Genomic DNA, 11,107 nt, shown 5'->3' with positions numbered 1-11,107 from the left:
ACCGCCAATCCAGTTGCATGCTAGTGAGAGGCTGTGCTGATAAATGAGAATGTATTTCTGGACGGTGACCTTTTATAAAATCGTTTCTCATTACAGCTGGAAAGGAAGAACTAGGAAGTACCAGAGGTGCTATCTTCTTACAAGGCAATCAGGAGATAAGGTCTAAATCATTGATAAGGGGAGTTACTAAGCAACCACTTGTCTGGCTAGGATGATAAAGGTACTTCAAATGAAAACCTCTAGGCCGAGGGAGAGAGAGCTTTAGGCCCCACTTCACTTCATTTTGCTTCTATTTTTACTGCTGGTAAACATTCCGAAGACAGCATCCTCATCAAATTGGTAAAGAAATTGTAAATGATATTTCAAATGAAAGCTAAATCATTTATACAAGAGGATAAAACAGAAGACTGAAGCAAATAGTTCTTGATGAAGGGTAACTGGGTAAACTAATTTTTAAAAAATATTTTATTTACTTATTTGAGAGAGAGAGAGATCACGAGCGGTGGGGGAGAGGGGGAGAAGCAGACTCCCCGCTGAGCAGGGAGCCCAATGAAGGACTCAATCCCAGGACGCTGGGATCATGACCTGAGCCGAAGACAGACGCTTAACTGACTGAGCCACCCAGGCACTTGTAAACTAATTTGTACTTGTGTGTGAAGGTTTGGCAAAGGACAGTTTTCTCAAAGAAATGGGCACCAATATAGCCTTAAGGTAAGAGAACTGAATCTTGCAAGGGGAGCCATTCAGCCATTAGAAGCTGAACAGCTAATGCCGATCCAGGCTGTGGGGGCCCAGTGGCCGGCGGGCCTGGTGGCATTTGAACCTCAGAGTGGAGAAGGCTTTGCAGGCCCCCTCCCCGCCTTTTATGCCCATGACAGGACCCGACAGACTGGGTATGAGAATTAACAAAACAGCAAACCCAAGAGAAAAACTGCTACTAAATGTTCCCAGGGGTTTAGTCTGTTGGAAATTTTTTCAGGGGCCCAGTAACTACTAACATTCCCATAGACAAGCATGGGTATGTTTTTTTTAAAAAGGCCTAGGCCTCCAGCTCTCTGGAGAAAGCAGCACCCTCTAAGGTGAGGGGCCAGCGTCCTGTTAGCACCTGGAGGACACACTAAGAGACTCAGCAAGGAGCTTTAGCAGGCCTAACAGTTAAAGCCGGGACTGAGGGGGCCTCTAAGCCTATGTTTGCCCAGCCTCATTTTCTAAATTCAAATTTATCACCTGGGCAAATATTTGTTTGTGGGGCTACGGCATGGACTATTTGAGATCAGGACTGTAGTTAAAACCTGCAGATATATAAATATTTCATCTAACTTCAGGGCTGGGGTGTGACCATGACGCTCTCAAACCTGAGGCACGTAGATTGTCTTGGACACGGTTTTTTCCCCAGACATGTTCTGCCTGGGGAGGCCTTTGAGGGGCTTTTTCAGCGTTATGTTTGCTTGTACTAATGTTCAGACTTTCATCCCATAAAGAAAATGTGAACGGGGGTCTTTTTTCTCTAATGCTTTTTTCTTTCCAGTGGGAAGAGAATACATTTTCCAGGTTATAAAATTAAGAAGTAGATCTTTTGTTTGGTTTAAATAGTTAGGAATGCTGGACTGGGAAAAGACTGTCCTTCCTTGATTCTGGTTTTTTTTGTTTTTTAATTTTATTTATTTATTTGAGAGAGAGAGAGAACGAGAGAGAGAAGCATGAGTGGGGAGTGGGAGAGGGAGAAGCAGGCTCCCTGCTAAGCAGGGAGCCCGATGTGGGGCTCGATCCCAGGACCCTGGGACCATGACTTGAGCTGAAGGCAGATGCTTAACCGACTGAGCCCCCCAGGCACCCCCCTTGATCCTGTTTTTGTGCTTTCGTAAGGCGAGTTTCACATGAGCAACAGAGCCACATGACTTGGACTGGAGTGCCTTTTGCTGTTGGGGCTGCTGGGGTGGGTGTTCTCGGTGTTCTTGGCTCCGGAAGGCCCCGGGGTGGTGTGTGTCAGGCTGTCATACAGCGCCCCTGTGCACCACTGGGGTCCAAGTCCTAGATTCTAGTCCTCGGCTGCGGCAGAAATGCTGTTGTGCGCTCCGCCCCGCTCCCTCCTCCTAGCAAGACAGAGTATCACTGTGGAGAACGGTTCTCACTGCGCCCCAGGCTGGACTTGTGATGGGCCAACGACACACAGAGAACTGGGATATGGAGGGAGGAAAGAAGAAAGAGCATTTATCAAATGCATGCTTTGGGTCAGCGGCTTTGTATTTTTGTTTTCTTAACTCTCCCCAGCCACTTTGTGAGGTACAAAGTGTTACCCTCATCTAATGGATGAGCAAACTGAGGCCCTCACTGGTTAAATCAGTTGCCTGAGGTCATGCAGCCAGTAAGTGGCTGAGCCAGGATTTGAGCCCCTCTGTCTGATTTTAAATCTGCACCATCCCTGCTGCTTTATACTGGAATCGGCTTGGGCTGGAGATTAAAATCCATCTGGTCTGGTAGAAGGGTGAAGCTTTTCTTCAGTGAAGCTCCTCTTCTTAAATCGAGGTAAGGAACAGAGAGCTTCCCCTCTCTGGGGGACACTTGCCACCAGGACACTGCCCGGCGCTCTGGGGGGCTTTCTCTCCTGCACTATGTTCTGGATGGAGGCGGCAGCAGCAGGGGAGGGATGCGTGCAGAAGTCTGGGGACCTCACGTGACTTTGCAGAGTGCGCTCCTAAAGCTGTCGTCCCCCTGGTGGGTTGTTGGCGTGTGCTCAGCTTCTCATACGCACTCTTCTCGGTCTTCTCCCCAGCACCCTCCCCATCAGCTCCTTCCCGCTGAGCTCAGCCCACCCAGCTTTCTGTTGCTTGCAAAGCCCGAGCCCTGGCAGCTCGGCCCTTCCAGGATCACTCCACACCTGCGGCAAACGGGACGGAGGGGCCGTCCCCCCGACCCGGAGACCCCACGCCTCTGACAGCCCTCGGCTCCGCCTTTCCCCACCACGCGTTTCTTGCTCTGCGCGGAGTGTGCAGTTCCACACACGAGGCCTTTTCCTGTCAAAACTATCCCCAGGACAGGCTCTGGAACGTCGTCACCTTAAAATCAAAGGGCGGATAAAACTGCGACACAGACCTCGTCCCAGGGGAGCTCGCAGTTTGTCAGAGCAGTGGGAAGGTGCAAAGGCAGGGACCTGGGCTGCAACGGAGGGAAGGAGGCCCGCGGGAGGCGTAGAGGTCTCCTTGAAAAAGGCGGTCATCTTCCAGGCCTTTCTGTGCCTGTGCCCTGAGCAGCGCAGGTCGGACCCCCAGCTGAGACTTCTCCAGAACTGTGGGGAGCCTCTGAGAGCCATCGGGGCTTATTGAGCTGCTGAGGAAGAAGGTGGGAAGGACAGAAGCAAGGTAAGAACAGTTCAGTCTCCTGAGAAAATTCTCAGCTCCATGGCAGTGGCTGTGGCTGAGGAGTGAGATCCAGAGAGTTCTCGGTCTCAGCTCCGCAAGCCTTCACCCGTGCGGGGACTATCACACGGGCCTGTAAATCCTGGCTGTGAAACCCCAAGAGAGGGCCTGTCAATGCACAGGAGGGGCATAGAGGTCAGTGCTGGGCCAAGCTGGGTTCCCACAGCAAGTATGCTATTTTGCACTCGCTGGGGGGCCCTTGGAGGGCACTGACGGAGGTAAGAGGGGCGCTACACCCTCTCCTCTCCTGGAGAGGCCACTGGTGAGACCCGGGCCCTGCAAGGCAGTGGCAGCAGGAGGGCACAGAAGGAGACTTCTCTATAAGGCCCTATCCCCAGAAGATTGTAAGGCCTCTGTATTCAGACTCCCTCCACACATGGGCTGTTAAAAAGTGACTGAACCACTCGGAATCTCTGTTTCTTTTTCTGAAAAGCTGGCGAAATAATGATATCTCCCTCAAGACGCTGATGGGAGGACTCTGAGATATAACAGTGCTCTAGAAAGGCATTTCAGAGATGATAAAGGACTGTTGCCGTAAACTCTTCTGATGGAATATTATTTTAAGGCTAAAATGAATGAGACATTTTTCATGATGAGAGAGCTTCTACAAGATTTCTTGTGAGTTTCTATGTAGGTAGCATTTTTGTTTCTCCAGTTCTCAGGAGTCAAAATAGTTCTTCTCATATCCTGCTGGGTCTCCTTTTGCCTCCTTTGAGCCTGTGGTGGAAAGAAAAGGGCTGGGCTCGCCTGGGAATAAACAGTTAGAGGGGAGTGCAGAGGCTCACACCTATGGATCGTTGCAGGAGTTGGAAGGGGCTCAGGGGCAGGATGCTACCTTAAGGGTTGACTTTCTTCAAACTGGATTTTAAAAACTGAAATCTCACTTTAGAAAAGGATGACCTGACAGCAAAATTTTAATGCTTGGAGTAGAGGCCCAAGAGGAGAGAGTGTCCACAGTGGGGACTCCTAGTCCTCAGGGAGGAGGGTCTGGGTCATGACCCTAGGTGAGCCACAGGGGCCCACAGATGTGGTGACTGTGGGTAGGAGGAGTTAGGTAGGGATAGCTGAAGAGAGAGATGCTGAGGATCCACTGTGTCCCTAATAGGAGCGACTCGTTCCCCAGCTCTCCGTGTCTTCAGGCCTCCATCACTGCAGATCGGCCTCATCCAATGGCAGCCTAGCCACTGACTGGTTGTGGGGGGCATGGGGGCCCAGCCATTTCAGCCCCATGTGGGATAGCCCTGATGGGTCATGTACACTCTTGAGCTCCTTGCGGTGTGGCCAAGGTTTCGTTGGGCATCTACTGGTTTGACTTCTCCCTCTGACCAATCCTACCTCCCTCCCCTCTCACTTCCACAGCTCTTGATCCCTAATAAATACCCTGTATATCAAACCCCATTTCCAAGTCTGCTTTGGAAGAATCCGGTATTACTACCAACCCGCAAGAATTGGTACCAGGAGTGGTCCAGGAAAGCAGGCCTTAAGAAGGGGCTTTGAAACCCGATCACTTCCCACCCACCTGGGCAAGAGGAACCTGGCCCTAGTGAGAAGTGGAGAATAGACAGCTCCTGACAAACTCAGGTCCAGGTGCTCAGACTTTCCTCAGCGGTGAGCGGGGAGAACACATTGGTTGAGGAATGTTTTAGAGCAAGCTGTCAGGCATGTGAGAAGAATGAAAGAAAGTAATTATAAGGACTGATGTTGCTCAGTGACTTGGAACAAAATCCCCAGCATAATAGTTCAGAGGTATCTATCTCAAGTTAAAAATCATAATTCCACCTTATTGTGAAGTTCGAAAAAATTCTTGGAGACTCTAAAAACTTTTGGCTACCAGGAAAATGTCTCTGTCATTGAAATAGGGCAACCAGAAGTCAAAAACTTCAGTACCAGTCCATTCCCTGGACACCCGAGAAATGGGGATTGACTCACCTTGAATAAAGAATTGCCACATTGGTGCTAGAGATAAAATTTTAAACTCCCGAAATTGCTAGCTAATTCTTGACTTATCCAAATTTCATTTCCACTAGTGGCAGTGATCCATCTCTCTTCAGTAAATACTAGTGCGTGGGTATCAGTGAGCAATTTCATGTGGAAATCCTGCAGCCCCATCACTGTCTTCCATGGTTTCAGCTGGACACACGCCTGCCTTGTGATTCCTGTATGCACCCATCTCCCTGAGCCCAGCTTGAATTGAGGGCTTGATGACATGCCTCCTACTTGGATTCCTCCATGCAAAAGAATGTTCTATAGAAAATCTTGCCCACCTGCCTCGCTCAAAAGACTTTCCAGCGTCGATTTCAAGATGCATTCTGTCATCCGGTTGTTTGCAAACCGTTCTGCGAAGTTTCAGCTTCATGAGCTGGCCTCTGCGTTTACCCTGGGCTGGGTTTTGTTTCAAAGGGCTGAAAGGAGCCTTGAATTAACTCACGAGTGTCTGCGAACTTACAGGGATAATGATGCAGTCAGGCACGTAGAGTTTTGCCGCACGTCTAGGACTCCCCAAGGAACACATCCAAATTGTAAGCCATTACTCTTTACCCATAAAAACCATTTTGCCAAGAGTCCTGATTATGTAAGCTGAGAAGTAGATACCGGGCAGCTGTTTTGGTTTTTCACTCGTGCTTGTTTTATAATAAATACTGTTTATCTCCTTGATGTTACGTAGCCTTTTAAACTTTCCAGACCTCTTTTCATCCTCTTAATAGCCCCGCAAAATAAACAATTACCATCTCCTTTTGATATATGAAGAAATAAACTTTAAGTTCATATAATGTGATATCCAGAAAAATTGAGTAATAAATACCTTTAAAAAATTCTTTTAAAAGACTCCAAGTGTTGACTCAAATTCTTTTTTATAGGGGGTTGTATAAAAATGCAAAAATATGAAAGTAGACATATATTCTGTATGCTTTTATTTGTTACACAACCACTAAAAATCTAATTAATACAAATAAGACAAACATATCAATAGCATTCAAATTAATAACATTATTTCATATGTTAGGTGATGTTTTACTGAAACTAAATTGCCAATATTGGGCTTATTAGTAGACTCGTGTATCTACATTTCTGATACTTTACTTGTCCACATGATTCCTTGTCTCTGTTGGAGTCATTGAATTTACTGTAGTCACTATACTTCCACTTTAACCTGACTTTATTTGAAACCATGGATCCATGATCATGAAGAATCAGCCAACTGAAAGGTGTAAACCAAAAAGTCATACTCAAAAACAAAAAAAATTGGTGTGTAATGAAAAATTTCCCTGTGCCCGTTTGCTGTCATAGTTACTGTTGCTGAACCGTTGGAGATGAGTAGGAACAGGAGTGGGGTTCAGTGAACACACCCACTCACAAGGCGACTGGACTCTGAACTTGGCTCGGGATGGTGCCTCCATTCTCCCACCGTATTTCTCCATTTGAATTACCCTCTGTTAGCAAAACCTTCTAACACTGACCCCCTTCCAGGTTTATTAAAGTCTGCTCACCCCACAGAGCCCAATTCTTATGCTTCTGCTTCTGGGCTGGTCCTGTGCCTCCTCTCCCCACTCCCACGGCATGTGCCTCCATTTCCCCTCTCTGCCTTGGGTTGCAGTTGGCGGGGGCATGCTTGCTTTCCACAGTGGGTGAAAGACTTTTAAGCCAGGTCCATTTTCATGATCATTGTGGTTCCCCAGATGAATGCAATGTCGTAGTTTTAGGTGACAGTCAAATGAGGGGCCTTCACAGGATGTGTATTTGAGCTCTACTAAAGGAAGAAATCTCTCTAAATTGCTTGTTTTCTGGCATAATGGAAGCCTCTCAGCATAGGCTGGTTGGCACAAAACTTTAAAGGTTCAAAGCTTGAGCAGATTTGGGACTCATCTAATCCAGTGAACCTAATCCCAATCCCTTGCTTTATTGAAGGGGAAACTGAGTCCCAGAGAAATTAAACAACTTGCCCAAGGAAAGGTCACACAGTTAAATATTCGTAGTGCCAGTCACTAGCTCCGAGCTCGGTATGCTCTCCTACATCCGATAACTTCCCTGCCTTCAACTCTTCATTGATCCCTAGAGAAGCCATTCCGATCCATCTGCTCAGATCTCAAAGAAGAGACTGGATCTAATTATTCATCAGAAGTTCTTGAAAATTGATTCATACTGCCCGCTACTGTTCAGCTTTTAATTTTCTTAACTAATTCTACCTACATCACCAAAAAACGCAGTCTTGGGTTATATTTAACAGACAGAGATAGGACTAAATTAAGGACCACACTATAGTGTGACAGCATATAGTAGGTAGCAAAAAAATGCACATGGTTTGAATGAATGAATCAATATCTACATCCTAAATCCCATGACATACGATTACAGACACCGATGAAATGAACCAATGGGCTTGCAAACACATATTGCAGAAAGCAAGGGTACAGAGATGCTGGGTAGGTGGTCTTCCCACTTCACCATTTACATACTAGATCAAACTTGACAAACTCTGGCCCTGGGGCCAAATCCAGGACTTCTTTTTGTTAATAAAGTCTCATGGGACATGGCAGTGCCTATTGTTTATAATCATTTATGGCTGTTTTTGTACTGGTAGATTTGAATAGTTGCTACAAAGACCATATGGGCTTCAAAATCTAAAATATTTACCATCTGACCTTTTACAGAAAAACAATGTCTAGATCCTTGAACCTGAAGTGTTTCTTAACCTGGCATTTGTAACTCCAGTAGGTCTCTAGACATACTTTGGGAATTCTACCAGAACTTTTAAATGATGTGTTTTCATGTGTATGATAGTCTGGAGGGGGAGAAATGAACACAAGCACACTCTGCCTCATCTGAACGACTCCTCTAGAACCAGTCACAGTGTTCTGTGTGGTAGTGTCTGCATTTAGATTAGGGTTGATCATCATTAGAAACATGAGAAAATGGAAAGACCTCACAGCAAAGTAGACAAAGTCCCTTTAGGAGCATTGAAGGCTGTGTTAACTGCCTTGCCTATGAGTGAGAGGTGTCTGCCCACGAGTCAGGTAATCTCCAAACCAGAGAAAAATACACACCCCTAAGAGACTCATCCCGGCGTAGTCAAAACCACTTTCCATGCTCCAAAGGAAAAGGAGGGTAGTTATTTTTGCTATATGGAGGAGTGAGGAAGGATCCACATTAAACTTTGCGTGGGGAGCATTTTTCTTAGTTACCAATTAATGTCCTAGGTATTCACGAAGTTGTCAGTGGGTTTCCAAGGACCTGGGGAAATCAGTGTTACCCCATCTGGGTGAAGTGATTGTACCATTTCACTCCCACACTAGAAATGTGCCTTTTACAGGAAGTATGAAGTTGGGTTAGATTATCCATTTAAAATGGTGTCCTTGAGCCATTTACAAATCCTTGGGGGTCTATATCAATTCAATTAGCTTCATGAAGGGAGACAGGGAGATAAAAGCAGACAAGCTTTTAAAAGTTCATGGCCTATGAGGAAAAAAAAAGACTGATTGGTTCGAGGGGGAACTTTCAAAGCAAGAAAGCAGAACTTGACTTATAAAGCTTGAAACCATGGCAAGGCAATCAAAATACCAATTTCACCAAAGTACAAAGACTTCTCTGATGTTTCAAACCAAGTAACTGCTTAGAGGAACTCAATTTCAGTCTTGACTAGTTAAGATAAAGTTTACAGTTGCAAACTGGAACAATCTTTTTGGAGGGATTTATACTCAGGAGGCATAAAGACAATGCATACCCAAGACACAGTAATTCTACCCCTTGGAATTTTTCTTAAGGAAAAATTCACAGAAATCAAAGAATATATACACAAAAATGTTTACTGCTGCATTATCTTTAAGATAAAAAAATAAGGAAGCAATTTGTGTACAAAATACCAATGTTAGGAGAGTGTTCAGTGAAATACGCTATATCAATATCATAAAACTATTAAAACGGATATTTATAAAGAATGTATAGAAATACAGAGAAATGTGCTGTGACTTAAGTAAAAATAACAGCAAGCAAAGTAGAATGTTCGCTATAAATTGTGGATATGTAAATATTACACGCCAGAGGTAATAGCAAGGAGCAAAAATAGTTTAATTAGGTGGTGTGATACTATGGATGACATTTTATTTTATTTTATTTTATTTATTTATTTATTTATTTTTTAAAGATTTTATTTATTTATTTGAGAGAGAGAGAATGAGAGACAGAGAGCATGAGAAGGAGGAAGGTCAGAGGGAGAAGCAGACTCCCTGCTGAGCAGGGAGCCCGATGCGGGACTCGATCCCAGGATCCCGAGATCATGACCTGAGCCGAAGGCAGACGCTTAACGACTGAGCCACCCAGGCGCCCTATGGATGACATTTTAAATGTTTTGTTTAATGATGTTGTGTTTTCTTGAAAAAGAATGAGGACAGTCACTAATTAAAAAGCTGAAAGCTCAGAGAGGGACAGACATTAAGGAAACACTATTTTAATTATGACACCAATTTCATATATCGGGGAAAATAAAATAAAACATAAAAGTTCTATAAAGAACCTAGGTGCCAAAAGGCACGAAGCCCCCTTTCTCATGACAGCTAGTGGGCATGGGGTACTTACTGTATGGAAATGTCCTTTAGTCTTTTTTTTTTTTTTTTTAAGATTTTATTTGTTTATTTGACAAAGAGAGAGCAGAGGCAGGGGGAGCAGGAGAGGGAGAAGCAGGCTTCCCGATGCGGGGCTTGATCCCAGGATCCTGGAATCATGACCTGAGCCGAAGGCAGCCGCCTAACCAACTGAGTCACCCAGGCGCCCCGTGTCCTTTAGTCTTTAAACTTCCTTTACGGAAGCACTAATATTATCCCCACTTTTCAGACGAGGGAGAAGACATAAGGAAGAGAGGAAACTTGCCTCTGATTGCACAGATAATCAGCGGCAGAGCTGGGATTTAAACTGACTCCAGCGACACCACAGTTGTTGGGCTGGAGACCCTTCAAGACTTGACACCCAGAAACAGCATCTTGGACTAGAAAACTTTTAGAATGAGTAGGTCCTTGGTCATTAGACAGACCTGATTTGGGATTCTGGCTTTTTGCATCTGCCAGGATGCCTTTGATGAAAAGGCTATCGAATGTGACTCATGCTGGTGTAGACACTCAGGAAATTTATCATCTCATTCCCATGAAGTGCAGAAGTGGGGCTGGCTGGGGCGGGGGGCAGCCAGCATCTTAGTGATGCCACCCAGGATCTTTGCTGTCTTTCCCCTCACCCTGAGAGTGATGCTTGCTGGGGAGAAGAGGCATCACAATCTTGCCCAAGGATGAAGATAGAGTTCCTCTGCCAGGGATGGTCTCTCAAGAGAGAGCAGCTTCCCCCCGGAGATTGCCAGCAGAAATATGCCTCAGGAACATTCCTGAAGTGGCTCCTGGCTGGGTATCATGGGAGCCTGACTGCTTTACACTAGTGTGGAGGGGTTGCCAGGGAGTCGACCACAGCTCTCGCTGCACTCTGCAGTTGGTCACCTAACCTATTGGCATTCCCAGGTCTTCATCTGTAAGACGGTGGATCTGAGGAGTCAGGGGGATGAAGATTGGCTGTGCCTGATCAGTGGGGACAGTCACTACTGGTTGAGTTTGTTAGTGAGGGAGGGGGAGAGGGAGGGGGGGCGTACTGGCTCTAGAAGCCTGAGGTCTCTGAGCTGCGACCTTCCCTGCTTCATTCTTTTCCTTCACTGCTGTACA

This window comes from Neomonachus schauinslandi, chromosome 3, assembly GCF_002201575.2.
Source record: "Neomonachus schauinslandi chromosome 3, ASM220157v2, whole genome shotgun sequence".
NCBI lineage: Eukaryota > Metazoa > Chordata > Mammalia > Carnivora > Phocidae > Neomonachus > Neomonachus schauinslandi.
The sequence above is the reverse complement of the archived record's forward strand: the minus strand, read 5'-3'. Positions refer to the sequence as shown.